Genomic DNA, 26,560 nt, shown 5'->3' with positions numbered 1-26,560 from the left:
TCCACTTGGCTTTGTCTTCACACCATCTGTCCTGTTATTACACCAAATCCTTTCTGTTTAAAAGCTCTTTCCTCTGCCTGAAAGAGAACATAGAATGAGAATTGGTCTCTCCGTTCTCTTAAATTTGTTGGCTGGAGGGATAAGTGATATAAGACAACCACAGCCACAACCACAACCACAACCACCACCACAACAAAGGGAAATGTTATCCATGCTGGAAATGCCTGGAGCAATTCAGAATTGAAGATCAAATTCTGTATCGAGTTCTATTTTGGTAAAGAAAAGTGAAACCTTGAGAGATGATTCAGGTAGCCACTCTTCTCCCATGTTCCTCTTCCCAGGCTGTTCAGGGAAGTGTTTAAACCAGATCAAGCCCAAGAGATTTATTTGGCTTACTGCATGCAGCCTTGTCCTCAGTTCTCTTGCAGTGGTGGCATGGAAGAATATGGCTTGTCTGTCGAGGGCATGTCCCTTAGACTGCAACACTACTGTGAGAAGCCAATCCTGTCCTTCCCTGGTAAACTCTACACCAGGCTCAGTATAGACTTAAGAGGGGTTTGGTTTCCTCTGGCACCAAAGACACAGTGAAATGAAACCCTGTTGTGTTTGGGATGGTGGGTCAGGGTAGCTATAGGGCTGCAGAACAGGAGAACCTCAGGTAAATCATCATCACTTTAAGAGGGTCAGGACAGCGGGAAAGAGGCCATGGAGAAAAATCTGCCGTGAAGTATTTCACGTTTGTGATTCTTCAACAATTTACAGGAGCAATGACACATAAAGCAAGTTTCCTTGTCTTTGGGGAGCCATCAATAAAACAGTGGTATAATCCAAGGGCAGAAGAAAAGAGAGACTTCAGGCTTTTAATTCTTATTTACCTCTTTTTCCATTATGTATGACTCCTGGGCAGCCAGAGGGCTACAGAAAACCATAACTCAACCCAGCCCTGTCTGCCAAGGCTTTCCAAATTTGGAGCCCACTGCTCTATTTACTGCTTTGTGCCCACAGAAGAGAGAGAGAAGGGTTTGAAAAGATGATTAGGAAAACAAAAAGCGCTGAGGTTTCGGCTGGGCTTTCTGTCAGAGTTCTGTCCATTTCTCTTATTCAGAGTCCTCTCTTTAGTGTAGGGCTACCCACAGTCTCCAGAGAGCCTAGGCTACTACTGCATAGGAACTTCTGGCTGAGTTTCTCAACCTGGGAGTTGAGACCCCCTCAGAGGTGGCTGCATATCAGATATTTACATTACAATCTATAATACTAGCAAAATTAGTTATTGTGTAGTCCCCAAGCCAGCATTAGTGCAGAGTTGATGCTGCAAGTTGTGAATTGAACAGCGTCCACTAAGTAGCAGGATATGGAGGAGGGAAAAGGTGGGTATGTAGATCCTGCAGACAAGGATAAATGGTGAGAGACCCAGAGGTTCACAGAGACTGGAGTTGGATAAGCCCATCAGTGGTAGGCACACTGCTCTGAAGAGCAATTCTAAATTCTTACCTGGTGGAAAATAGCTTGCCGCTCCCCAGTTTAGTATTTTTGGAATGCTTTAAGGCAAACTTCCAAACATTTCTCCTTTCAGAAGCCTTTGCTAATAAGCACAGAGTAGAAAGAAAGGGCACCTTCTGCCCTCACCTTGACTGAGGAGAGTCTGGCAGCCTCCTCCGCTAGCAGTTGCTGGTGACCCCTCTACCTCATGTGGATAACACCTAGTCACTTAAAACCACAATCCGATGTGCATTATTAAAATAAAATGGAACATTTTAGGATTTTAATACATTTTATAAATCCCCTTCATACCAATTAATCTCTGGTTATAGCAAAATATCTTATTCTTGGTGGTGGTGTGTATATGTGTGCATGCATATGAACTACCCTGGGTGTCATTTTTCAGGTGTCATTAACTTATTTTTTTTTTCTTCCCTGCAGTGTGTCTCTGGCCTGGCATTCTGGAATTCTCAATGTAGGCTAGGCAGGCTGGTCAGCGAGCCACGGGGAGCTGCCTGCCTCTGCCTTCCAATCCTGGGATTAAAAGCATGGTCATAATACCTGGCTCTTTCACATGAGTTTTAAGGATCAAAACATCCTTGTACTTGTGAGACAAACACTTTGCCAACTGAGCCGTCTCCCCAGCCCCTGCTTCACTGTTTTGTAGATATCCATCATTATTCAAGTTAGAATGGAAAAGGGTAGCACTTTTACTTTTCTGAGGTCGCTCAGAGGTAGGGATAAATCTTTAGATTTCTGGGTTGGGTATGGAGATGCATGCCTGTAACCTCAGAATTTAGGGGGTTGGGGCAGGAAACTGGAAAGTTTAAGTTCAGCGGAGCAACACAGTGAGACCGTGTCTTGGGAAACAAAATCAACTAAAGATTTCCTCATTACAAGTAAATGTGAAACGAATCAATGAAATACTCATAAAACAAAGAGGCTGACAGCCACAATGTTGTGATTTGTTTCTGTTGTAAGCAATACTGGGAAAGGTGCTCGCTAACCATGTGGGCCAACCTTTGACTTTGTTACCATCATATATTTCTCTATGCCACCAGAAAAACAAGATAATATGATCATTTTTATTCAACAAATTTCCATGTAAAAAGCAAGAAGCAATGTTAGTAGTTAGGAAGTGGTGTGAGTTTATGTTAGTGTAAGATAGAAAGTGTTGCAGTACTTGTTTATAATCCCAGACTTGGAAGGCTGGGGCAGGAGGATCATGATTTGAGGTCAGATGAAGTTATATTGCAAGTTCTGGGCCAACTTGAGCTACATGATAAGATATTTAAAAAACGTAAAAGAAAAATCCAGCAATAACACCACTACCACCAAATCCAAACCTTGATTTGAACAGGCAGGTACAGTGATGTGTACCTGTAATCCCAGCAGGGAGGCAGTGACAGGAGATCTGGGGTTCAAGGCCAGTCTAGGGTCCATAATGATCTTCCTTTTGATCATTAGAAAAAAGAAAGGAAAGAGAGAAGGAAAAAGAAAACATGAAAGAGAGAAAGGATGAAAGAAAGAAAAAAGGGAAGAAAAGAAGAAAAGAAAAGGAAAAGGAGAGATTATTTCTTCAATTCTTATTGTGGAATTAGGTGTGTTTTTGTATGTGGGGTGAGGGATGAAACTCAGGTCTCTGTATGTGAGACATGCATTGTACCACTGAGGTACAATCTCACCATAGAATCAGAGGTGGAAAGAAAGTCATTAATTATCATTATCCTTCATCTGAATGATTGGGAAGCAATGTCAGCCATTTGGAAGTGAACTGCTATTCCCATGGGACACAGAGCAACAGGGCCAGGCCAGGCTGAGACAAATGATGTCATCATTCACAAGCCCAAGGACATTCACAGGACTGCAAGAGAGCAGGTCCTCTGAGGTTTTACAGCCGTGGTGTTCCAGTGACTTTTTTTTTTAAAGTCCCAACTCAGGAAATTAAGATCAGTCATATGAGTTAAGTGTACTGTACATAGTGAAGATTAATTTTATATCAGAGATAAAACCTAAAATGGAGCAGAGCTGGAGAAGTTAACATACATTAATCTGTACCAAAGTTACATTTTATTCTTCTCTGTACAAAATCAACCAACCAACCAACCAACCAATCAACTAAGCAAGCAAGCAAGCAAGCAAGCAAGCAAGCAAGCAACCAACCAACCAACCAACCAACCAACCAATCAGATTGCCAACCAATCAACCAGCCAACCAATCAACCAGCCAGCCAACAAACCAATCAGCCAGCCAGCCAGCCAGCCAACCAACCAGACAGCCACCCACCCACCCACCCACCCACCCACCCATCCATCCATCCATCCATCCATCCATCCATCCATCCATCCATCCATCCATCCATTCACCCACCCATCCATCCAACTAAGATAACCAACCAATCAAACAGCCAACCAACCAACCAACCAACCACCCACCCACCCAGCCAACAAACCAACCAGCCAGCCAACCAACCAATCAACCAACCAACCAAAGGTCTCTGGTTAAATAAAATACTTCAGAAATATTTTCATTATAAATTCTCACCATAAAATTTATTCAGTATGCTTCTTTCAAAAATCAAAATCTAGGTGATGAAAATGTCTTCCTTCTCTAAAAACCAAAAATAGTATTCCTTAATATCCCATAATGTTGAAATATTCCCTCATCAAGGATATTACTAATGTCTTTCCAGTGGTCTAAAAAAGAAAAGTAATCCTGAGGCAAAGCTCAGGGCATTGTGCTTGTGTAGTATATGTGAGGTACGCATTTAGTCCCCAGCACTGCAACAAGACAAAACAAGATACACACTATTTAATAGCAGGGGTCTGATGGAAAACCTTTTGGGAGTTTTGAAGGTAGGAAGTAGTTCTCTTGCAAATGGATGATTTTCTAGTCACCATTTATACTCATAGGTGCATGTCAGAGCTATGTTGACACAATGACTTACATCCATAAAGCTTTTCCAATCACACAGCTGTCTCGACTTGCTCCTGTAGTACAAATGTCACAGGCCATGCTCAAAGACACAGCCAGTATTCTCTTTGCTCTTGTCCCTCTTTCCCTCCCTCATTTCCTTTCTTCTTCTCTCCTCTTCTCCTGCCCTCATCTTTGTGTATGGTGTACACATGACTGTGAATGTTTGTGGACACTATTAAGAAGAGTATGTATATGTGGAAGGTGGAGGCCAATGTTGGATATATTCTCTCTGTTATTCTCTGTTGTATTTTTTGAGGTAGGATGTCTTATTAAACCCAGAGGTTACTGTTTAGGTTATAATGGCTAGCCATGAGACCCTGAGATCTCTGCGTCTACCTCCCCTCCCCTCCTCCCAGTACTGGGATTACAAGCATGAGCTGCAGTTCTACCTTTTACCTGAGTGTTGGAGAACCCAACTCTGGTCTTCCTGCTTGCTCACTTTACCCTCAAAGTTGTCCCCCCAAGTCTCTTTTCCTATTCCTTCTATTGAAGCAAGCTGAACCTTAAACCAGATTATCTACTTTAGAGCAGTGAAGATGTTTTCTATGTAATTTAAAAAAAAAATAGGCTCAGTCCAATTAGAATAAATGCCTTTGACAGTGATCCTGTAAAATAAACCCAAGCAAATTACAAATATTATAACTACACATAAGTGAATAACTGTCTCAATGTCAAAGGTTCAGCACTAGGGGGAGAAAGCAGGGTGCTGATGATAGCAATATTTCAAATTTTCAGGCATGCTTGCCATCTCTTTTCTGCAGACAGATTTCTCCAGAGTCACCGATGGGAGCTTCCCAGGGAGATGCGGCCTTACTCCCTCATGGCAGCCAGGAAGAGGATGCTGTGAGAAAGCCGATGCCACCTGGCAGCAGCGTTCTCACAGACTGCAGCAGAGGCACAGGTTGGAACTCAAGTCTCATCAGGCAGCAGCTGTGACAGTGGCATTTGTCAGAAGTATATTGCAAATTTCACACAAGTAGTCTTTAAAAGTAATTTGGAAGTCTCCTGAGCTTTTACAGCCTTTTAATTAAGTAGGGGGACACCTCAGAGAACCACAGCAGTATTTTGTATATTTTATATGTAAAAGGTGGATGGGCTCTGAAAGCCACTCTAAAACTACTTACAGGTAGCTGGTTGTGCCATTTTCAAATATAATTATCTTCTTCTAAAAACATCAAAATGAGACTAAACAGTGAACATTGACACCTCATCGCTATAAGAATGAAAGTTAACTGATGCTTCATCGTAAGATATTCTCTCTAATGTACGTCATTTTAAACTGCTAATGGTTTAGAACAGTGGTTCTCGATCTGTGGGCCATGACTTCTTGTGTGTCTGGGGATGGTAGTAGAGTGTCAAATAACCCTTCCACAAGGGTTCCTTAAATCGATCAGAAAACAGGTATTTACATTAAGATTCATAACAGAAGCAAAAATACAGTTATGAAGTAGCTAAGGAAATAATTTAATGGTTGGGGGAGGGGTTTATGGATCACCACAACATGAGGAACTGTATTTAAGGGTCACGGCAATAGGAAGGCTGAGAACCACTGGTTTAGAAGCTTAGTAAACAAACTGAGGATCCATCTTGTACCTACAATGTCACCGAATGAAAGGTAGTGGTGGTGTAGGAAGAAACACGTTTTGATTTCTCACATGTAGATTTGAGAAACAGCCAAGGGTTTCTTCCCAACTGCAGGAATCATCTTAGTACTTTACATTCTTTAGTTTTAATGGTTTGCTTGTCTGCTGGACACAGGGTCTCCCTAGAGAGTCTTGGTTAGCCTCAACTTCTCAATCCTTCTTCCTCAGAACTCCAAGTGCTGCAGTTACAGGTGTTTCCCTCTGCCCTTGGCCAGGGCTATTGCTGGTTCCTTAGCCACCTTTTGTAAAGAGGAGTTCTGGATTCAGGGTAGAGCACAATGGAGAAGGATCCATGGGATGGTTCTCCCGCTTGTAGAGTAAGAAGCCCTGAGAAACAGCCCCTTTCCTCAGTCTCCATATAAATCCTCAGGAGGATGAACATGGATTAGGAGTTTGGAGGTGGGATATTCTCATCTTGGCTCCACTGACTCTGTCCTGCCACAAGTGCATTTAGATTTTGTGGAATGAGAAGTTAACATCTCTATGGGAGAGTTTTTTTTTTTTTTTTTAAAAAAAAAGGCAACATACCATAAAATTATAAGTAAAAATGAAGTCTGGAAACTAAAGCTTCTAATTCATTAATTATATGGTGCATCTACCTAGACCTTCACTGAGAAGCATACAACTTTCACTTTATTCAGTGTCCTGTCCAGCAGGGCATTAAACAGGGGTCCAGGAAGATCACCTGAAAGAGAAAGTAGAGAACAGGCTGACGAAAGGAAATGATGATCTGTCTATAGTCTGATCAGATCACATTCTTTACTTTTGCACACATAGGTTATATACACAAAAAGGCAGGATGTGGGGAAGGGGATGACGCAGAAATGTGGGTGTTCAGGGGGAATACAGATTGTTCAGGGGGAGTACAGATACCTTCCAGAACAGAGTGTCAGTTGGGTGAAGGTTCAAGGGACAGATCACTATGACTCTGCCTATGATTCACTTGTCCTTATCTAAGTTGGTACTATCCACCAAGGTTACCTATCTACAAGGCCTATAAGTAGCCAGGCTTGGCAGCCTGCCACCAAAGCTGTTTGTTTACAATAACTTCCAGCCATCTGTTTCAGTGTTTTTCCACAGAGACCCAAGACTTGGTGCTAGCAGGCATGTATGTCAGGCCTATTGCTGATTTTAGGCCTATGGCCAATTTTAGGCATTCAGTGTATAAGCAGGACTGTCCCTGACAATTCAGAGTGCAGTTGTTTTGACTGCATGAGATTTCTATAGGTGCTAGGAGACAGGCTGCTCTATTCCCATAGGAGCAGTTTTAAGCCAATGAAGACAACCTCTAGGGAGGTATTATAGAGGAATTTTAATCCAGTAACATAGCTGCTTTGGCAAGGGATCATATTCAAAGACCTAGGTCTGTGTGATCCTGCTGGAATGCAGGCATGCCACACACCTTTAATCCCTCTGGCTGAACTATAGATATACCCTTAGTACACCTTTAGGGTAAAATTTATTTGTGAGAGGAAGCAGCCATGTTTGAGGGGCAGACAAAGTGATGAATCAGAGAAAGATTTGACAAAATGAGTCAGAGACAGGATACACCCAACTCTCAGGAGAACAGCACAGGAAAGAGAAAGCTATTTAAGAGCAGTGCAGGGGGAGTCAGGCAGTTGGGAGTTAGTGCAGTGAGTGAGTGGAGTTGTGTAGGTGGAGGCTTTGTTTCCCTAATTGGTTCTTGATTGTTCCAATAAAGATGGCAGGAGTCAATTGCTGGGCGAAGGAAAAAAGGTGGGTTTTCTGGGTTCCAGGAAGAAGAGGAGGGGACGAGATAGAGAGGGATAGTTTTGCCCAGGCTTTGGGGAGAGGAACACGAATGCTATGTAAGGCCTGGTGGTAACTAGAACCGATTGGCCTCCACCATTGGCAGAATTCTGCTATAGTGTAGCTGAAGAGTTTAGGGCAATAGATTCTGCGCCCAGCAGTTGTGTTATCTGGCTGATTTTAAAGTGTTAGAACTGTCTGGTGTTTTCCATCTTCAGAACAAAGGTGGGCAGAGAAAGGACAGGGCCTGGGCAATTGTTAGAGGCTTGGTGGAGCTAGCCGCAAGAGGTTGAGGGAACACAGTTCCTGGTTAGGAAATCAGGTGGTCATTGGTGGAGCTATATTGGGAGTGGGATAAACAGCAGCTTGTTCACCTAGGCTATAGTGTGGATTTTTAAAATTACACGCAACAGAGTTGAGCTTGTTTCTGAGTTCATACAGTTCATTGTAGATCAGTAGAAGCAGTTGAAATTAGAGAACAAGAAGGAGCCAAATTAGAACAAATTGTGAGAGATAGTTTAAGGCGAAGCAGAGCAATTCAGTGAGAAGCTGAGAGAGGTCAGATTGAATCAGGCAATTTGGAGGAGTTTGAGCCAGAATAGTTGAGTTGAACCAGCTAGCCAGAGTTCCAAAAGAACTAGAAAGGGTGAGCTGATTCAGAAGTAAGCCTCCAGGACAATTATATGTGGCAAATAAAAGTTTACAAGGTATAAAGTAGATCACCTAGCATGCTTTCCCTGTTTCTCTATCTCTCTGTCTCTCTACCTCTTATCCTTCCTCTCTCCCTCTCTCTTGTTCAGATTTTGTGTAAAACCAAGGAAACAGAGTTCCAAAATGGCATTTAACTTTTTAGAAACTTTAACTATAAACCCAGATTTTATCTTTTGTTCTGTTATAGGACCAGCTATTCCAAATGAAAGAATAATCTCACCTTTAGCTGTAAGGCAGTGAGCTAAATTTGAGGCACATAGGTAAGTTTAAAATGTTGACAATGTGTCTCTGAATTACTTCAGTGGCCACAGTGAGATTGTGCTCTATGGGACCTGAGCCATGTGCTAGGGTATCCATCTCCCAGTGAGGGATGGTAAGACTGTCCAGGGCACAATGCCCTCAGAATCTATGATATTCAATTAAAAAATAAGGTATCACCGGGCAGTGGTGGCGCATGCCTTTAATCCCAGCACTTGAGAGGAAGAGGCAGACGGATTTCTGAGTTCGAGGCCAGCCTGGTCTATGGAGTGAGTTCCAGGACAGCCAGAGCTACACAGAGAAACCCTGTCTCGAAAAACCAAAAAAAAAAAACACCGGGGGGGGGGATCTAAGGTTTGAGCTAAGGTTGACTTGAAGGTCAAAGGTGGTGCAAGTGTTTTCCAGAATTCAGAACCAACTGTACTTCAGTTAGGACAAGGTCAGCAGCAGGGTATTGTGTAGAGGAAGAGTTCTGATCACTCCCATTTAATCATGTCTTTGTGGCCAGGAGAATGTGGTAGGTCTATATTTTCAGTAATTTCTTCTACACAGTTTGATTCTTTGTTCCCCTTTGCAGGGGGGCTCTTTTGCACTAATCTCACAATCTTGCTTATGGAATAAGTATCCAGTGATTAATTGCATGTGACTGTGCTCCTTTTCTTTAATCTATGGCTTCCCCTTCCCTCCTTTAACATATATCTTTTGGAAGAACAAAGAGCCCACAGGGGTTGCAGCTTTTCACTAACATTTTACATTAAATGCTATATTTAGCTATGTTTAGCCATATTTAGTCTAGAGATGAAAAATTCTAGTTGGCTAGAATAAAAAAATGACGTCATGGCTTTATGGATGGTGAGAGAAACTCATTTAATAGGCATAATTTCTTGCCAGGAGGTCGTCACTGTTGATGTCATGTAGCCATCTACTGAAGCCATCCAACCCTGGAACAGGACAGGGGCCAATGCTATACTTCTGAAAAGGAATGATTTGGACTAAAGACCACAAATACACAGATAGGACAAGGTCATCTGAGACTGTAAGATACTTTTCACCTCAGAGAATTTTTTTTTTTTTGGTTTTTAGAGACAGGGTTTCTCTGTGTAGCCCTGGCTGTCCTGGAACTCACTCTGTAGACCAGGCTAGCCTCGAACTCTCGAACTCAGAAATCCACCTGCCTCTGCCTCCCAAGTGCTGGGATTAAAGGCGTGCGCCACCACTGCCTTCAGAGAATTATAATAAGGACTGAGTGATATGTGTAAGTATATTATGCAAACTGTAAATCTTAAATAAATAATTCTATCTATATCTATCTATTTATCATCTATCTACATCTATCTATCTATCTATCTATCTATCTATCTATCTATCTATCTATCTATCTTTTCTCTATTTCTCTATGCATGTGTGTGTATGTGTACACGTGAATGTCAAGGATCAAAGGACAACTTAGAAGTCAATTCTCTCTTTGTGGGCCCAGGTCATGGTTTTGGGTTATCAGGCTTGGTAGCATTGGTCTTTACCCATTGCACCATCTCACTGGTCCCTAAGTAAAACATACTTACCTGAGGCTGAAACGTGTTTAAAGAGCTGTAGAAAAAGGTGAAAGGAAGAGCTCTTTGAAGAACAGTGAACTAGTATGCAGACAGAAGCAGTAAAAAACCCGTGGTGAACTTGGATATTGAACCAGATGTGGTATGAATCAAGCAGTAATGTGCTACTGCTTGCTGTGGTGTGAAGCATATATGCAGACCACACAACTATGATTCATTTCAGTTAAATGATGAGGGTTCAGAGTAGGTGTTTAATCCAGCTCTTGGCTGAGCACATAACTGGGGAGAGTTATATTAAGTGATATATATCATATGATATAATTATATGATTATAAATTATATAGTAATTTTTAATATCTATAATTAAATAATATATTATATAAAAATTTAATATATATTATATATTAAATTATAATATGTAATTATAAATTATATCATCAAATATATTAATTACAACACCACAAAATTATATTATATTATCTAATTATATAAAACAATTATATAATCTAATCATGTGAAATAATTATATAATCTAATTATATAAGACAATTTATATATTATATAATATAGATATATTATATTGTATATATTATATATTATATATAAAGCAACATTATATACACATAATTATATATTATTTGTTATTATACTATAGTATAATTATAGCATAATTATATTTATTAATTATGGTATAATCATTATATAATATAAGTATATATTATCAATATATATTATACAAACGTAATTATATATAATATAGTTATAAATATATAAATGTATAATATATGACATATATAATTGTATACATGATAATATATGATTATATATGCATATAGTATATATAATTATAATATATGTTATGTATAATATTCTATTATACAGATAATGTTATATCATATTAAATGTTATATGTTATAGGTAATACATAGTATATGTAATACATAGTATATATACATATAACATATATTATACATAATATATTATATTATATAATAAATTATATACAATATATAATGAGATACAATAACATATTATAAAGCATTATATGTATTTTTATAATTTTATATTAAATCATATATAATATGTAATTTATATAATGATGCATAATATTATAACAAATATGATATATTATAATTAAAATATATAATTAACAAAACCATATATTATATATAAATTATAATATATTATATACTCATATATTGTAATATATATATGATATATATAATTATAGATAATAACATAATAAAGAATTATATCTATTATATATTATAATATGTAATATTATAATATATATAATATTATATAGTATATAATATATTAAATACTCATAATTATATTATGTAATAAATTAATATTAAACATATATATGTATTTATATATATATATATATCAACCTATGCATGTGCATATGCATGTGTATTATACACAGATACACTCACTAGTGGCTTCATCCCCAAAGGAAAGTAACTCTTCCTCCCTTCTTCAGCAGTCATCAACTGTGAATAGCTCCACCCTCAAGGGTGGGGCCTTTGAAGCCCTCTTTTTAGGGAGTTTTCTTTTAATATTTCATGGTTCTGGAAGCAGCTTTACAGGGCATATGATTTAAAATTTTTATCATTTTAAAAATTATCTGAGTATCAAATTCTTTCTTTTATTCATTAGTAGTTTTAGTTGATCTTTTCTTCTCTCCTCTTCCACTTTGAGTTTTTCTACAGGTAATGGCCCTCTTTCAGATTTCTCCCCATGACAGGCTATCATATGGCCCATACATAGCTTTGCTGAAATTAAAAAATACCTTTGCAGTCATTTATCCTCCCCAACTTTTACTCAGTCCTAAACAATGGTGACAACCTAGACCCTTGGGTGTGAGGACAAAAATCAAAATACCTCAGCAGAACTCCCCAGACCACCAACAATTTGCTGAAAACAAAAAATAACCAGTTCCTCCTAGGGCAAGGTGACCACGAATGTAGGAACAAAACCAAGACAAACCTTGACAAGTCTAAATATGCCCAAATGAGAAATGGGCCATCTGGTGTTTTTTTGCCATCAGAAGGTCTGAGGTTTCATGGCCAAAAATACAAAAAAATACGAGTCATCATGACCACCAGAAAAAGCTTACTATGCCCACCAAAATGATAACTTACACCTATTGTTGATGTTTAAAATATCCAATCAAATGTAACCGTGCCAAAGCTTCCTGCTCTCCCCCTTCCCCCTGCGCTGTTCCCTATATAAACTTTAAAATGTCAGAGCTAGGGGTCGAAATCCTTCCCTTGCATGGGATGTGTTTTCGACCCAAGGGCCCATGTCAGTAAACTACCTTTTGCTATTTTGCATCAAGCTGGTCTCCGTGTTTCCTTGGGTGCGCATGAGAGTGGGGAGTCCCCTTGGGGGCCCCTTACATGGGCTGTATTCAAGGGACATAAGAATGAGGGAGGTATGGTCCCCTTGTGATTTTCATCCAATTACCTATTCTTGTGGTAACTATAATCACAAATGTGCTGAAAAAGTAGAACTGGAACATGGAATTCCAATGTGGGCTCAGGGTAAGCAGGCCTCATACCATGCAATAAAGAATCAGTGTCAACAGCTAGAGTCTAATATATCAACAGGATGACTAATTAAAGGAATTGAGGTTACTTTTGGATGTGAGCCTTATTACTAAGTAAAAAATAAATTTAACACACACACACACACACACACACACACACACACACAATTTCACACAGAATGAGGAAGCATGAGACCAAAACACAAGGAAAGAGTAATTATTACAGATTCATTCTCAGCTTTTGATCACACTACTGCTTCAGAAAGCCTTATGATAAAGGTCTTAATGTTTCCTGAACACTTTAGTTCATCTTCAAAGGTCAAAAGGTCAAGTGGTTAACAAACAAGGTGCTGCTCTTTCAGAGGACCCATGTTTAGTTCCCAGCACATACACGATGTCTTACAATCATCCTTAACAAAAGTTCCACTGGATTCGAGGCCTTCTGACTTCTTTAGGCAACACGTGTGCACATGGTACACACACATACACACATTTAGGTAAAAATATCCATACACTTAACTTTTAAAAAACTTTTTATGTAGAATGTATTTATTATTTATTCTACAAAGTTTCACTGATTCATAGACAGAGTGCCTCATATATGAACACACACACACACACACACACACACACACACACATACACACACACAGAGGAGGTTGGAATGGGTGGATACATCAGAGTTGATTTTTAAACCATATATTGTGAATCTTTGTGTCATAAAATAAACTTTATCAAAACTAGGAATTCATTTAACAAGTAGAATAAATAGAAAAGAATTGGAACACGGTGCCCATTTTAAGTAGTCACTCCTTGTTGGCAAAAACCACTTCAGTTTTAGAGAGATCTGTGTATGTATACATGCCCCGAAATGCCATGTCATCAAAATAAAAGCATGTGGTGTTGACCTTTTTGGTAAAGCGTCCAGAGTGTGTGTGTGCTTCATTCAGTCTGGCGCCTGGCTCATGATGAGCAAGGTCAAATGCATGCCACACTGCTGCTATAGGCTGGAGAGGAAGTGTTATGTGAGAGGAAACTGGAGTTAAAAGTCCTGCAACTGAGGTGCTATGCAAACATTCTAATCCCAACACCCTGGGCCCAAGAACATTAAGGGGTGGTGGTGGTGGTGTTTTGGGAATCTTATAAAGGACTGGATGTGTATGAGGTGATTTTTGGCTCATTTTGCCAGTGTCTTGTTTGGCATGCTGTATGCAGTGGGGAAGTCGGCTCTAAGAGCCTCCTACAAGGACTTTTGGAGTGCGTTGGCCCATGCTCTCCATCTCTCTCTGTAAAGAGTATTTGACTCTGGGTTAATTCAGTAGAACAGAAGTCTGTATTTAATAGATGAATTAGAGAGGACAAACAGGGCCTTGATCTACCTGCTCTTTGACGTGAGTCTCACTTTCAAATCCAGACACCTCTGTGCAAAGAATCAGGTTTCCCACGAGGAACAGATCGTGAAGGCTTTGTTTCCCAGCTTGACTCTCACCATGTGCCCGTCTCATTTTGTTTAGTTTTGGTTTTTGGTTGGAGACTGAGAGTGATTTTTACCCTAGCAGATTTACAGCACGGAGGGTACAAAGATGAACCACAGAAGGTAACCCAAGTCTCCCCAGAAGGCAGGATCCTCCAGCGCAGGCATCTGCAGCACAGTTCTTTTAGCATCTTGTACTTTGTCATGTAACCATCTCAACTGGCTTTCTTAAAAGTAAGGCTTCATAGATCTAAGGCCTCTTCGTTCTCACTTCCAGACTCACACAAGGTACCTCAATAGTGCCTTGAATTATTATGTTACCGAGAAGTGCTGAGTTTAGTGGGAGCAGATTCAAATATGAGGTCTCTGTAGAAATTACAGAAACATGAGATTCTATTAAGCAAAAATGTGAGCGCCTTGTGGAGCCATCCTCTTAAAAGTCAGAGATGTGGTTCAGGCTCTCGGTGAACTAGATCTGCCTGCCACTGTGCTGTCTGTCCTTCCTCAGGCTCTCCCCTCTTGGAGGCACAGCCTGTCTTATTTGACTTTATAATCCCAGCAGAAACTAAATCACTGAGGCTGAATGAGTGTTTTATCAGCTCTGCGAGAGAGAAAATATTTTCATTACTCAATATGAATTAAAATCAAATTGCAACCTATGTAAGCCACGGTATAATTAAAAGCCTAACAAGCTTTTAATTGGGCTACTTTTCAGTCTGGAGACATAATACAAATATGGAGTGTTTCGTGATGCATTATTGGGATTTCCTCTCCCCCTAATTATAAATGAACATAGCTTTCCAAGATGTAACAAATGGTGTGGGTAAAGTGAGTGATATAGCAAATAAATAAATAAATAAATAAATAAATAAATAAATAAATAAAATGAAGCTTCAGTGTCAGTAATTTATGGTATGAATGTGTATGTGTGTACATGGAAAAGGGTGAGGAAGAAGGGAATAGCCAAGGAGATAGACAATGTCTCATTTACATCACGCTGTGAGACCAGATATTTGTTACTGAATCCTCGGAAGGGAGCGCTGCGCTTGTTTATTTACATTCGTTCTCAGTTTGAAAAACAGCCTGAGAGGTAAAATGGAACAGGAATGCCTCAAATACCTTCTAAATTTCCCCTTAAATTGAATTTCTTGTTTTATCAGGCAACAATACTTGCCCTGATGTTAGGCAGACAGCTAAAAGGTCAACAAGTTCCCTTGGTTGCCTTTTGTCAAGGGTTTTTGACTTGTCTGTGAATAAAGATCTCCCAGGAGGAAGGCAGAGCCGAATTTCCTGTCATCCGGAAGACAGCGATGAATTTGAAAATGTTACAAAAAGCATAAGGGACTTGAGGCACACCTTCGGACCCCCCGCGGATGCCAATCGCCGCCCGTGTAAACATGTCCATGGAAATGTTTTGGATTTGTTCTGTCAACTTTTGGTTGTGAAACAAATTGTTCTACAGCAGCCTACCTTGAATACAGAATGAGCCTGCCTGATGGTGGTGGTGGTGTTACTGCCTCGCGCCTAATCAGAAGACAACATGCTCTTGTTTTGCTCACTGTGTAAGAACACAGAACGAGCTCTGTTAGAGGGGTGAGGGCTACCCAGGGCTGCGGCTGGCCAGACTCCAGTTCCCTTACCCTCTTTCTGCTGTTCAAACCTCTGCAGGGCTTCATGGATTTCCCACTTTCTGAAATTCCTGTGTGCTTGTTAATAGGCAGAGCTTACTTATTGCACCCTGACAAAATCAGACAGAGGCTTTCTTTTCTATAGGAATGAGTAAATTGATTTAATCTAGAGCTGTTTCACCCAGAAGTCCTTTCCATTTAATTTTTTAAATGCCTTCTTCTTTGTAATTAGTTAACCTATTTATTTATTTATTTATTTATTTATTTATTTATTTATTTACTTTTATAACTCCTGAGTCTATGAAATATAAGGGAGCAACATCTCATAGCCCCCCTTTTGGAGTGGGGTGTTTTTCGGAGACAAGAATCTTGCTATGTAGCTAAGCTGTTCTTGAATCCTGGCTCCTCCTGCCTCCACCTCCTGTGTGATACAGTTGCATACCTGAGCCACTATAGCAAGCTGCTTTCTTTAGAACTGAAAAAAAAAATATTTATCTAAGTTGTGTGTGTGCGTGTTGGTGTATATGTAGGGGTCAGCAGGCTACTTGTAGGGGTTGATTCTCTCCTCGTGCTTATTCTTTGGCTGGGTGTGGTGGTGCATACCTTCAGTTCCAGCCCTCCAGAGGCCGAGGCATGTGGATTTCTGTAGGTTCCAGCACAGTCTGGTCTCCATAAAGTTTTAAGACAGCCAGGGCTCCATAGAGAGGCCCTGTCTTAAGAAACCCAAGCCAGCCAAGCAAAGAACAACAATAACAAAAATCCCACTGTGTTTTAAACTGGATAGGTTTGAATTAACCACCTCTCCCCCCCACCCCCATTGAAGTCACAAATCCCGTTTGGTTTAAGGCCAGGTTCGTAAGATTAGGGGACCTCCTTACACTCCTGAGGATGACACTGTACAGTTGTGTCACTTCCCCTCACTACTGACAATCTTATTCAATTCTCAGAAACATCCTGGTACATATTTGCTGGGTGCTGGAGAGGTAGCTCGATAGTTCAGAGTGCTTACTGTAAACATGAAGGCCGAGTTGGATCCCAGCATGTAGGTAGTGAGCTGGGTGAGATCTCCCATGGGGCTCTAGCTCTAGTCCTGTGGACCATGGGGAATGGAGGATGACTGAGGCTTGCTGCTTTCCATAAAAGCTGGGGAAAAACAAAACAAAAGTTAAAAAAAAAACAAACTTCAGGTTCAGGGAGAGAATCTGCCTTAAAGGAATAAGGTAGGGAGTGACTGAGGACATCAAATGCTCTCCATTGGCCTCTGTGTGCATGCACAGGCATACATACCCACATATTTGTGCACACACATGCATATATAACACACACATATACACATACGCATATACACATACATCCACATATAACAAACACACATATAACACACACACATAACACAATACATATATAACATACAGATATAACACACATACACATACATATAACACACATACACATGACACACACATATATAACATAACACACATCTATAACACACACACAACACATATACATACACACAAAAGGCAAAAAAAAGAAGGAAAATATTTTTTTTATGAGTTCCTGTGCCATACATACCATAGTCACATAGCAAGTGATGGGGTTATGACTTTTCACTAGGGATTTTCTAAGTGAAAATCTACATACATAAATTAGTAAACATTCCTCTTACATTGAGAGAGTGATTTTAAGATTTTAAAAGCTACCATGAATAACCTGTTGTCCTGAACAGAAGGTGCAGCATGAACAAACCACACTTCATCTTTCTTAAAGTTAATGAGCAGATTTCTATTCCGAGTCCAGTAAAAAAAAAAAAATCTATGAGTTTGAGGGAGAAATAACAGTACAGAATACACAGTAATGGCCATGAAATTAGAAAATTACATGACAGTGGGATTGCCTTCTTAGATAGGAAATGTATTATGGAATTACGTCAGATAAAATGTGTATAGGAGGTCATTCCTTTGAGACGAGTTTCTCTTCTATACTGCAACAAATCAAACCAAAATCAAATCTTCATAAGAAGTACTATTAACCAAAGTGATAAAAATCCCCAAATAAGGAAAGTTCCAATCAAATCCAGGAAATTCATAGAAACTAATTGGAAAGAGCTCAATGAACCTTTTGCATGCATGATAATTCGGAACGCCCTTACAAGGAACGCCACTTGAGGTAACATGGCATAAATATTGTCTCTTTTTGCGTTACGGCATCTTGTCCCTACTTGGATCATCCGTGCTCAATGGGATTGTTTAAAGATAGGGTTCTATCTAATTGATGAATAGCTAATAAAACTCAATTAGTTGTTAAATGTATTTTGAAAAATAATATCTACTTTTACCTCATGTGTCTGACTATTTGTCAGCATGTAAGCCTGCTTCCTTCAGAAGCCAGAAGGGGCCATTGGATCTCTTTGAGTTAGACAATTATAAGTCACCATGTGGGTGCTGGAACCAGACGGTAGTCTTCTGCAAGAGCACTATACACTGTTAACCAATGAGCAATCTCTCCAGACCCTTAAATATTTTGAAAAATTCTTTAAAAATATTTAGTTTGTTTTTGAGCTAATCAAAAAGATCATTAAAAAGAAATTTTGCTGTATGAAAAATGTGATACTTTAAGATTTATTTATTTATTTATTTATTTATTTATTTATTTAGTGTATTAATGCTTGTCTGCATGTAGGTCTGTGAACCATGTTTGTGCCTGGTGCCTACTGAAGCCAGAAAAGGGTATCAGATCCACTGGAACTGGAGTCACAGATGGTTGTGAGCTGCTATGTGGGTGCTGGGAATTGATCTAGGGTCCTCTGCAAGAGCCACCAGCGATCTTAACTGCCAATCATTCTCCAGATCCTGAAACACGACATTTTAAATCAGCAAAAGAATACTTGATTTGTGCTAAAACTATTATTGCCTTGCTAACTGGAAAAATATTATTCAAACTTTACTACATATTCTATATTAAAATCAATTTCAGATGGCTCCAAGAATTTTTCATTAATTTCCTTCAGTAGTATTTTATACCTTCTGTAAGACTTTACAACTAGGTATCTAGGAATGTTAACAGTATCATGTGTAGTATTTTTAGACAACAAAAAATTAGAATTGTTTATTCTTGGCCCAATAGACATAAAATTACATTTCACGTATCAATCTTAGACCTAATGATTTTAGAAACTTGCCTATTAATTCTAATAGTGTATTCTCTGGGTTTTCTTTATTTATTTCCGGTACTGGGACTTAAACCCCCAGCCACATGCAGACAAGCTTTCTGTAGTTTTAGCTATAGTCCAAGCTCTTGCATTCTTTGGTGACAGGATCTTAATCTCAAGCCTGTGATCCTCCTGCCTCAGCCATCTAAGTGCTGGGGTTACAGACTTGTGGTATTGTGCCCGGCTGTTTTTATTTTCTTATATATACAATTAAATTGTTAGGGTAGGAGGTTTCCTTCTATTCCTAGTTTAAAAACACTCTTTAGATCATAAACAGGGGCTTTATGAATATATCAAGATGATTATATTGTTTACCATAGATGTGCTCGTTGTTTTTGCCTTTGGAGACAGAGTCTCCTTAGCCCAGGCTAGGCCTCTGACTAGTCTTTGTCTTCAGGTGCTGGGATCCCAGGCATGAACTACTACATTTTGGTTCTTACACTTAATTTATTTGAGTCATGTCTTATTAATATTTTCATGAATCACTTGATTCAGTTTGTTAACATTTTAGGACTTTTTTTGTACCTGTGTTAATATCAGTAAGATGGTTCTACAGTTACCCTTTGTGTAATGTTCTTCTCAAGTTTTGCAGAATGAAAACAAGTGAGAACATGTATTTTCTGTTTTTTCTGGAATAATTTGTACATGTGAAGGATAGGACTAATTCTTCAATATTTGTTATCATTCACCATTATTCTCTGGGCTCAGTGTGTTAATAAAAAGATTTAAGTTCTCTCTCTCTCTCTCTCTCTCTCTCTCTCTCTCTCTCTCTCTCTCTCTCTGACAAGTTTCTCTGTGTAGCCCTGGCTTTCCTACAACTAACTAACTCTATAGACCAAATGGCTCTGAACTCACAGAGATCCACTAAAGCCATGTGCCACCATGCCCTGTGTTCTATTTCTTATTTTTCTTATGTCATTTTTTACAAGATGAGCTTTTCTAAAAATTTGATTATTTTCTTTAAATTTGTTAGTTTTTGTATTTTATCCATAATTTATAATCTTCATAGTACTCATTTATAATGTTTTATTAGGTAGAAGTTTTATTTCCTAAGAGCTTTGAATCAACAGAAAAGTTAAGAAGGTAGGGTAGAGAACCCCATAGTACTCTGTTCTCCATCTTTTCATTCCCATCTTGGCTAGCAACTAACATTATTATTGTACATTTGTCACAATGAGTCAATATTATTGTTGGGTTGTATTAGTTCCTTTCTAATACTTAAAAAATGAGGTATGATTGATGTCCCAAAAGTGCTTATATTTAATGTCTAAATTGTGACAAGCTTGAGAATGAGTATCTACTTGGCAATTAAAGGTTTAGAGTTTGGGTATGAGGAAGGACACTGAGATGGGTTGTTCTTTGGGGTGAGAGATTTACTAATACCATAAACTGTAGTATGGTAGGGCCTCTAAGGAGAGCTTGAGCCTAGGATGCCATAGATAGATAGATAGATAGATAGATAGATAGATAGATAGGCATAGACATAGACATATACATACATACATACTTACATACATACAAACATACATACATACAGCATGTCTGTGGCTTTGTTGAGAGGACTGTGGGGCAGTGTATATGGGGAGAAGCGTCTCTTTTTATAGGTGTCAGATGAAGGGGCAGGTTTCATGCAATGTGGTTGGTAAGTAGTCCACAGGAGTTGAGATGTGCCTGTTATGTCAGTAGCTCCCTGGTGTTTTCGAGTCTTGAGACCAGAACCTATAAGCATCCTTGACAAAGTGGGAATGGGCCTGCTATTCCCTAGAAATCTTGGCAACTGGGAAGTCTGAGAGAATGTTAGAGATACACAGATATGCTTTCAGTTGGGGGATTTTAGCCGTATGTGTAAGAAAGAGGCTGCAGATGGGTGAGGCTGGAACAGCTTACAGCCCCCGAACTGAACCATAAAGGACAACATAGACATAGTTATCAATCTGTTTCCTTTTTGACTGTTTTGGTTGTTGTAAGAACCTTTAACACAAGAGCTTCCTTCTTGATTAACTCATGACATGTGTGTGTGTGTGTGTGTGTGTGTGTGTGTGTGTGTGTGTGTATATATATATATATATATATATATATATATATATATATATATATATATATAAATTAGTTTTTACTCTGTGCATCATGCTCTTTTGTTCAAGGATCTTATTCTGAATAGATTATTAGCTCTAATTGTCATCTCTCCACTCTCTCATATTTTCCTTGTTTGTAATGACCCTGACAATTCTTAAGATTTATTTACTTTGTGTGTGTGTGTGTGTGTGCATTTTGCAAGTATGTGCACATACATGTGCAGGTACCAGTATCTGTGTACACACACAGAGTTCAGAAAGTATCAGGCATTCTGTATTACTTTCTACTTAAATTCCTTTGAGGCAGAGTCTCTCTCTGGATCTTATGCTTTCTTAGCTAGGCTTGAAGTCAGCAAGTCCCCCCAACCCCCTGCTCCGCCACCTCCCCTAAACACAGCTAGGATAACCAGATGTGTATTGAGTACCTGGCTGGTTATGTGGGTACTGAGTTTTGAACTCTAGTCTTCATGATTATGTAACAAGATAGATGATAGATATACATACATGCATGCATATATACATACATATATACATATGTACATACATATAGAATGTCTGTGGATTTGTTGAAAGGACAATTCTAGAGTATTGGCCATGTGTTTTTATGAAACATATCTCAGTTTAGTTTCTTATTTAGTTTCCTCAGTCAAACTCAAGTTGTGTGGAGGAAATGATAAAAGGAGATAAAGTGCTATCTGTATTACTTATCAAGGAGACAGGCAACTGGCTTCTAATTTTTAAAAGAAGAACATATGTATATATTCCACAGGCTCTGTAATAGTATGGTTTCCACTTAATACCTAACAGTAAGCTAATTTGGTTACTTTACTATTTTTCTCATTTTCCTCCATGGTTTTGGCTGGATTTTAAGTTTTTATTCATCTTTTGGAGGAGTTTTATTTTTATTGTCTTCCCAATGTACATTTTTTCTTTTTTCATCATGTATTATTTCTGTGGGCATGTATTTGAACATATAGTTCCTTTTTTGAACATCTCAAGATGAATCTCCTACTGATTGATTTTTAGCTTTTTTCCTCTATTGTTTTTAATATTCTAAACTTAGAACTATAACTGCCTTTAAACAATGTTTTAGTTACATTCACAAGTTTTGATATGTAAAATTTGTTGGCATCTATTAAAAATAATTTCCAGTGTCTCATGGGATTTCAACTACGTAGATAATTTCTTCTTGTTGGAAAATGGAAGAGTTCCATGGCTTGTGTGCATTTTTTGTAGATGTTTGTTGCATTTAGAGAAATACTTTGTAAGCTTTACATTCTGTTGACTCAAAAGGAATTGTTACAGCATATGATATCATTAACATTCTAAGTACCATTGAGAAGACCAGGGAGCCTATTACCAGTTATCTGCTTTGTATTGACTGTGGCCATCCCTACTGACCTTCCCAGTTGTTAAGACTTTGCCTTCTCCTGGGGCTCCAGGCTATAGGGTCCATCAAGTCGTCTTTCAATCTGATAACCTATCTCTAAGAACTTTTAGAGGTCCATTAAGACCCCTGCATTCTCTTTTCATACTAGTATGTAGTGACTTCCTTTCATCTCTAATTTTTGCTGTTCATGAAAAAATATTTTGTTTGCAGAATTTCCTTGTTGATTTGGTAGGGGAGCTTTTTGTTACTATTGTCACAAATTCCATCTCCTTAACCCCAATAAAACATATCGTCTTGTATATATCTATTGACTTAAATTGAATTCTGAAGTTTTGCTGTCAGATTGAAGTTTCTTTCTTTGTGTAAATAGAGTAAGTTTGGCATGGTAGCACAAAAGGTTCTTTTTTTTTTTTTTAATTTTTTTATTGGATGTTTTATTTACATTTCATATGTTGTCCCCTTACCCCATCCCCCACCCACCCAGGAACCCCCAATCCCCTCACACCTCCTCCTTCTTCTTTGTGGATGTAACCTCTATCTACCCCCCCACTCCCACCTCCCCACCCTCAAAACTCCCACCCCCTGGGGCGTCCAGCCTTCATGAGGTCAAGGATCTCATCTTCCACCTGTGCCCAGCAGGGCCCTCCACTCTTATATATTCAGCTAAGGCCCTGGATCCCTCCATAAGTGCTCCCAGGCTGGTGGTTTAGACCCTGGGAGCTGTGGTTGGTTGGTATTGTTGCTCTCCTCATGGGGCCACAAATCCTTTCAGCTCCTTCAGTCTTCACTCTAACTCCTCCATTGAGAACCCCATGATCACTTCAATGGCTAGTTGTGAGCATCTGCCTCTGAATATGTCAGACTCTTGAAGACCTCTGAGGAGACATCCATATCAGGCTCTTATCAGCATGCACTTCCTGACTTCCACATCAGCATCTACCTTTGGTGACTGCACATGGGATGGATACTCAGGTGGAAAGGTCTTCAGACGGCCCCTCCTTCAGTTTTTGTCCCTCGCTTTGTCTCCATATTTGCTCCCTTGAGTATTTTGTTGCTCCTTCTAAGAAGGACCGAATCACCCCCACTTGGTCTTCATTCTTTATGGACTTCATGTGGCCTGTGAGTTGCATCTTGGGCATTTTAAGGTTCTGGGCTAATATCCAATAATCAGTGAGTGAATACCATGTGTGTTCTTTTGTGATTGGCTTACCTCACTCAGTATGATAATTTCTAGTTCCATCCATTTACCTAGGAACCTCTCAAATTCATTGTTTTTAATAGCTGAGTAATACTCCATTGTGTAAATATACCACATTTTTTTAATCCATTCCTCAGTTGAAGGACATCTGGGTTCTTTCCAGCTCCTGGCTATTATAAATAAGGCTGCTATGAACATAGTTGAGCATATGTCCTTATTATATGTTCGAGCACCTTCTGGGTATATGCCTAGGAGTGGTATAGCTGGATCCTCGGGTAATGCTATGTCCAATTTTCTGAGGAACCGCCACACTGATTTCCAAAGTGGTTGCACCATCTTGCAGTCCCACCAACAATGGAGGAGTGTTCCTCTTTCTCCACACCCTCGCCAGCATCTACTATCACCTGAGTTTTTAATCTTAGCCATTCTGACTGGTGTGAGATGGAATCTCAGGGTTGTTTTGATTTGCATTTCCCTGACGACTAAGGATGCCGAGCATTTCTTTAGGTGCTTCTCGGCCATTCGAGTTTCTTCTGTTCACAAAAGGTTCTTAATGTTAATACTTTCCTACATTGAGTTGAAACAGAACTGTGTCCCTTTCAAGTGAGCACATGTTTTTCTGTTATCAACAGCCTAAAATACGTATCAAAGAAAGCTAACAGGATAGATCTACGGCCCAATTAAATGGTCTTTTTTTTTTTCATTGTTAATTAGCCTTTTTATTGTTTTTTTTTTTTTCTTAAAATTGAAGGTCCCTTACTGGTCCTGCTTCCATGAGTGGCCAAGATCAAGGGAAAGGGGAGGGCAACCAGCTGGTGCAGGGAGGGTCATTTCCACATTTCATTTACACACAGAACTAAACAGACAAGCACAAAGTCACTATTGTGGTTAGAAGTTGGCAGCATGGGATGGGGAGGGATGAGGAGTAGGGGTGTCGTTAAAAAAAAAAAAAGGCTCCCCCCAAACTGGGTGCCTAGGACAGGACTTGGTCTGCTTCAACCCAAGAGGAATCAGAAGATCAAAAGCAGTTTGGGAAGGCCAGAACCGTCAGGGATGGAGGGAGAAGGACGGTCCAGGGGGTGGGAGGGATGTTTGGCAACTGGGGTGAAGGGATAGCCCTCCCCCTACTGGGATCCCCCCAGCCCCTCCGGTCTGGCAGGAAAGGGGCAGCCTGCAACACCCAAGAGCAGGTCTGGGGCTGCTAGATGCTCCAGGCAGGGGGCTGGAGGTGGCTCACAAAGGCTTGCCCTCCAGGGAAATGACGGCACTGCCACCTAGTTTCTCTGCCAGGGTGCAGCGGTCCTTGACTTCCTCGTAGCAGTTAGCTTGTAATTCATGCTTGATACCTGTCAGCTTCTTCTTGATGGCATCCTTGGAGCTGGCATAGATCATTTTGCTCTTAAGGGGTGCATTCTCGGGAGCCCAGAAGATGAACACCAGGTCCTCCTTCTTGCTCTCCTTGGTCTCATAGGTTGCATCATAGAGAGCGTAGCAGCAGTCCTTATCTGGCAGCATCTTGACAAACGTGGTATAGGGGTCATCCACGGTCTGCCCCACATCTCCTACTAGGATCTCCTTGCCCTCCTCCAGGATGATGTTCTTCTTGTCCTCACTCAGGCAAAAGAGCACTGCCTTCTTGCGTTTCTTCACTTCTTCTGGTGTTGAAGATTTGCGAACTTTCATGTCATTGAACACCTTGATGACACCATCAGAGACAGCCACACCAGAGGCCATGTTTCCGGAAACGAAAGGGAGACAGAAAGAGCTACTGAATGATAATAACATTGCTTCGCCTTGGACTTAATAAATACCCTACTAATCGTTTTACTTACCATAACCCTAGGGTTTTATTTATGTTAAATTAGAATATGTAAGTAAAACATGAAAATGCAATAGGGGCTGTCTTCTCTGGGAGACAAGAAAAGGAAAACATCAGTAGTGGGAAGGCAGATTGCTGTGGAGGAAGCTGTGCTTTGGTTCTGTGTTTATGTTAGAGAGGAAGGGTAGAGAGGGTCTGTTCTTTCAGGAAGTCCTAGGAGAGCCTTCTGTGTGTCCATAGTATTTGGGAGGGCACAGTGGAATTCCATTTCATGATATGAGGACTTTTCTCCATCTTTAATAAAAGATTATTTCCAACTTACTAAAAACAAAAGTTGTTCATGTAAATGGACTTTTTAATGTCTTATTTTATTATTTATATGTATGGATGTTTTGCCTGTATCTATGTGTATCACTTGTGCACCTAGTGCCAGTAGAGGCCAGAAGAAGGCATCAGATCCCCTGGAACTGGATTCATAGACAGTTATGAGCTGCCATGTGGGTGCTGGGTACCTAGATCCTCTGTCAGAGCATCCTGTGCACGTATCCACTGAGCCATCTGTTTAGCCCTTGAATGGGCTTCTTAATGTTTCAACACATGTACTCTCTCGGTAATATTTAAATAAGATTAAACCTCTCTCCTCAAATATTTACTTCTTCATTTTGTTGCAAACATTCAAAATCTCTTCTCTTAGATTTTTTGCAATGTACAGTATTTATTTGTTGTCTCTTCTTTCCCTGCTTGTATCCAACTTCAACACTGAACCCATTGCTCAGCCTTTCCCTATCTTTCTCCCCTAGGCTTTTGGTAACTGTCATTCTATT

The 26,560-nt window shown here is 39.6% G+C and overlaps 1 pseudogene across 1 annotated transcript; it reads right to left on the bottom strand.

Annotated features, from left to right (window-relative positions):
• Positions 1-24,622: 24,622 nt before the first annotated feature.
• LOC114629196 lies at positions 24,623-25,682 on the bottom strand (annotated as a pseudogene). The gene has a single exon (XR_003712611.1). The product of XR_003712611.1 is annotated as a cofilin-1 pseudogene (transcript).
• Between the last annotated feature and the right edge of the window lie 878 nt (positions 25,683-26,560).

This window comes from Grammomys surdaster, unplaced genomic scaffold (assembly GCF_004785775.1).
Source record: "Grammomys surdaster isolate TR1022 unplaced genomic scaffold, NIH_TR_1.0 278, whole genome shotgun sequence".
Classification (NCBI taxonomy): Eukaryota; Metazoa; Chordata; class Mammalia; order Rodentia; family Muridae; genus Grammomys; species Grammomys surdaster.
The sequence above is the reverse complement of the archived record's forward strand: the minus strand, read 5'-3'. Positions and strand labels throughout refer to the sequence as shown.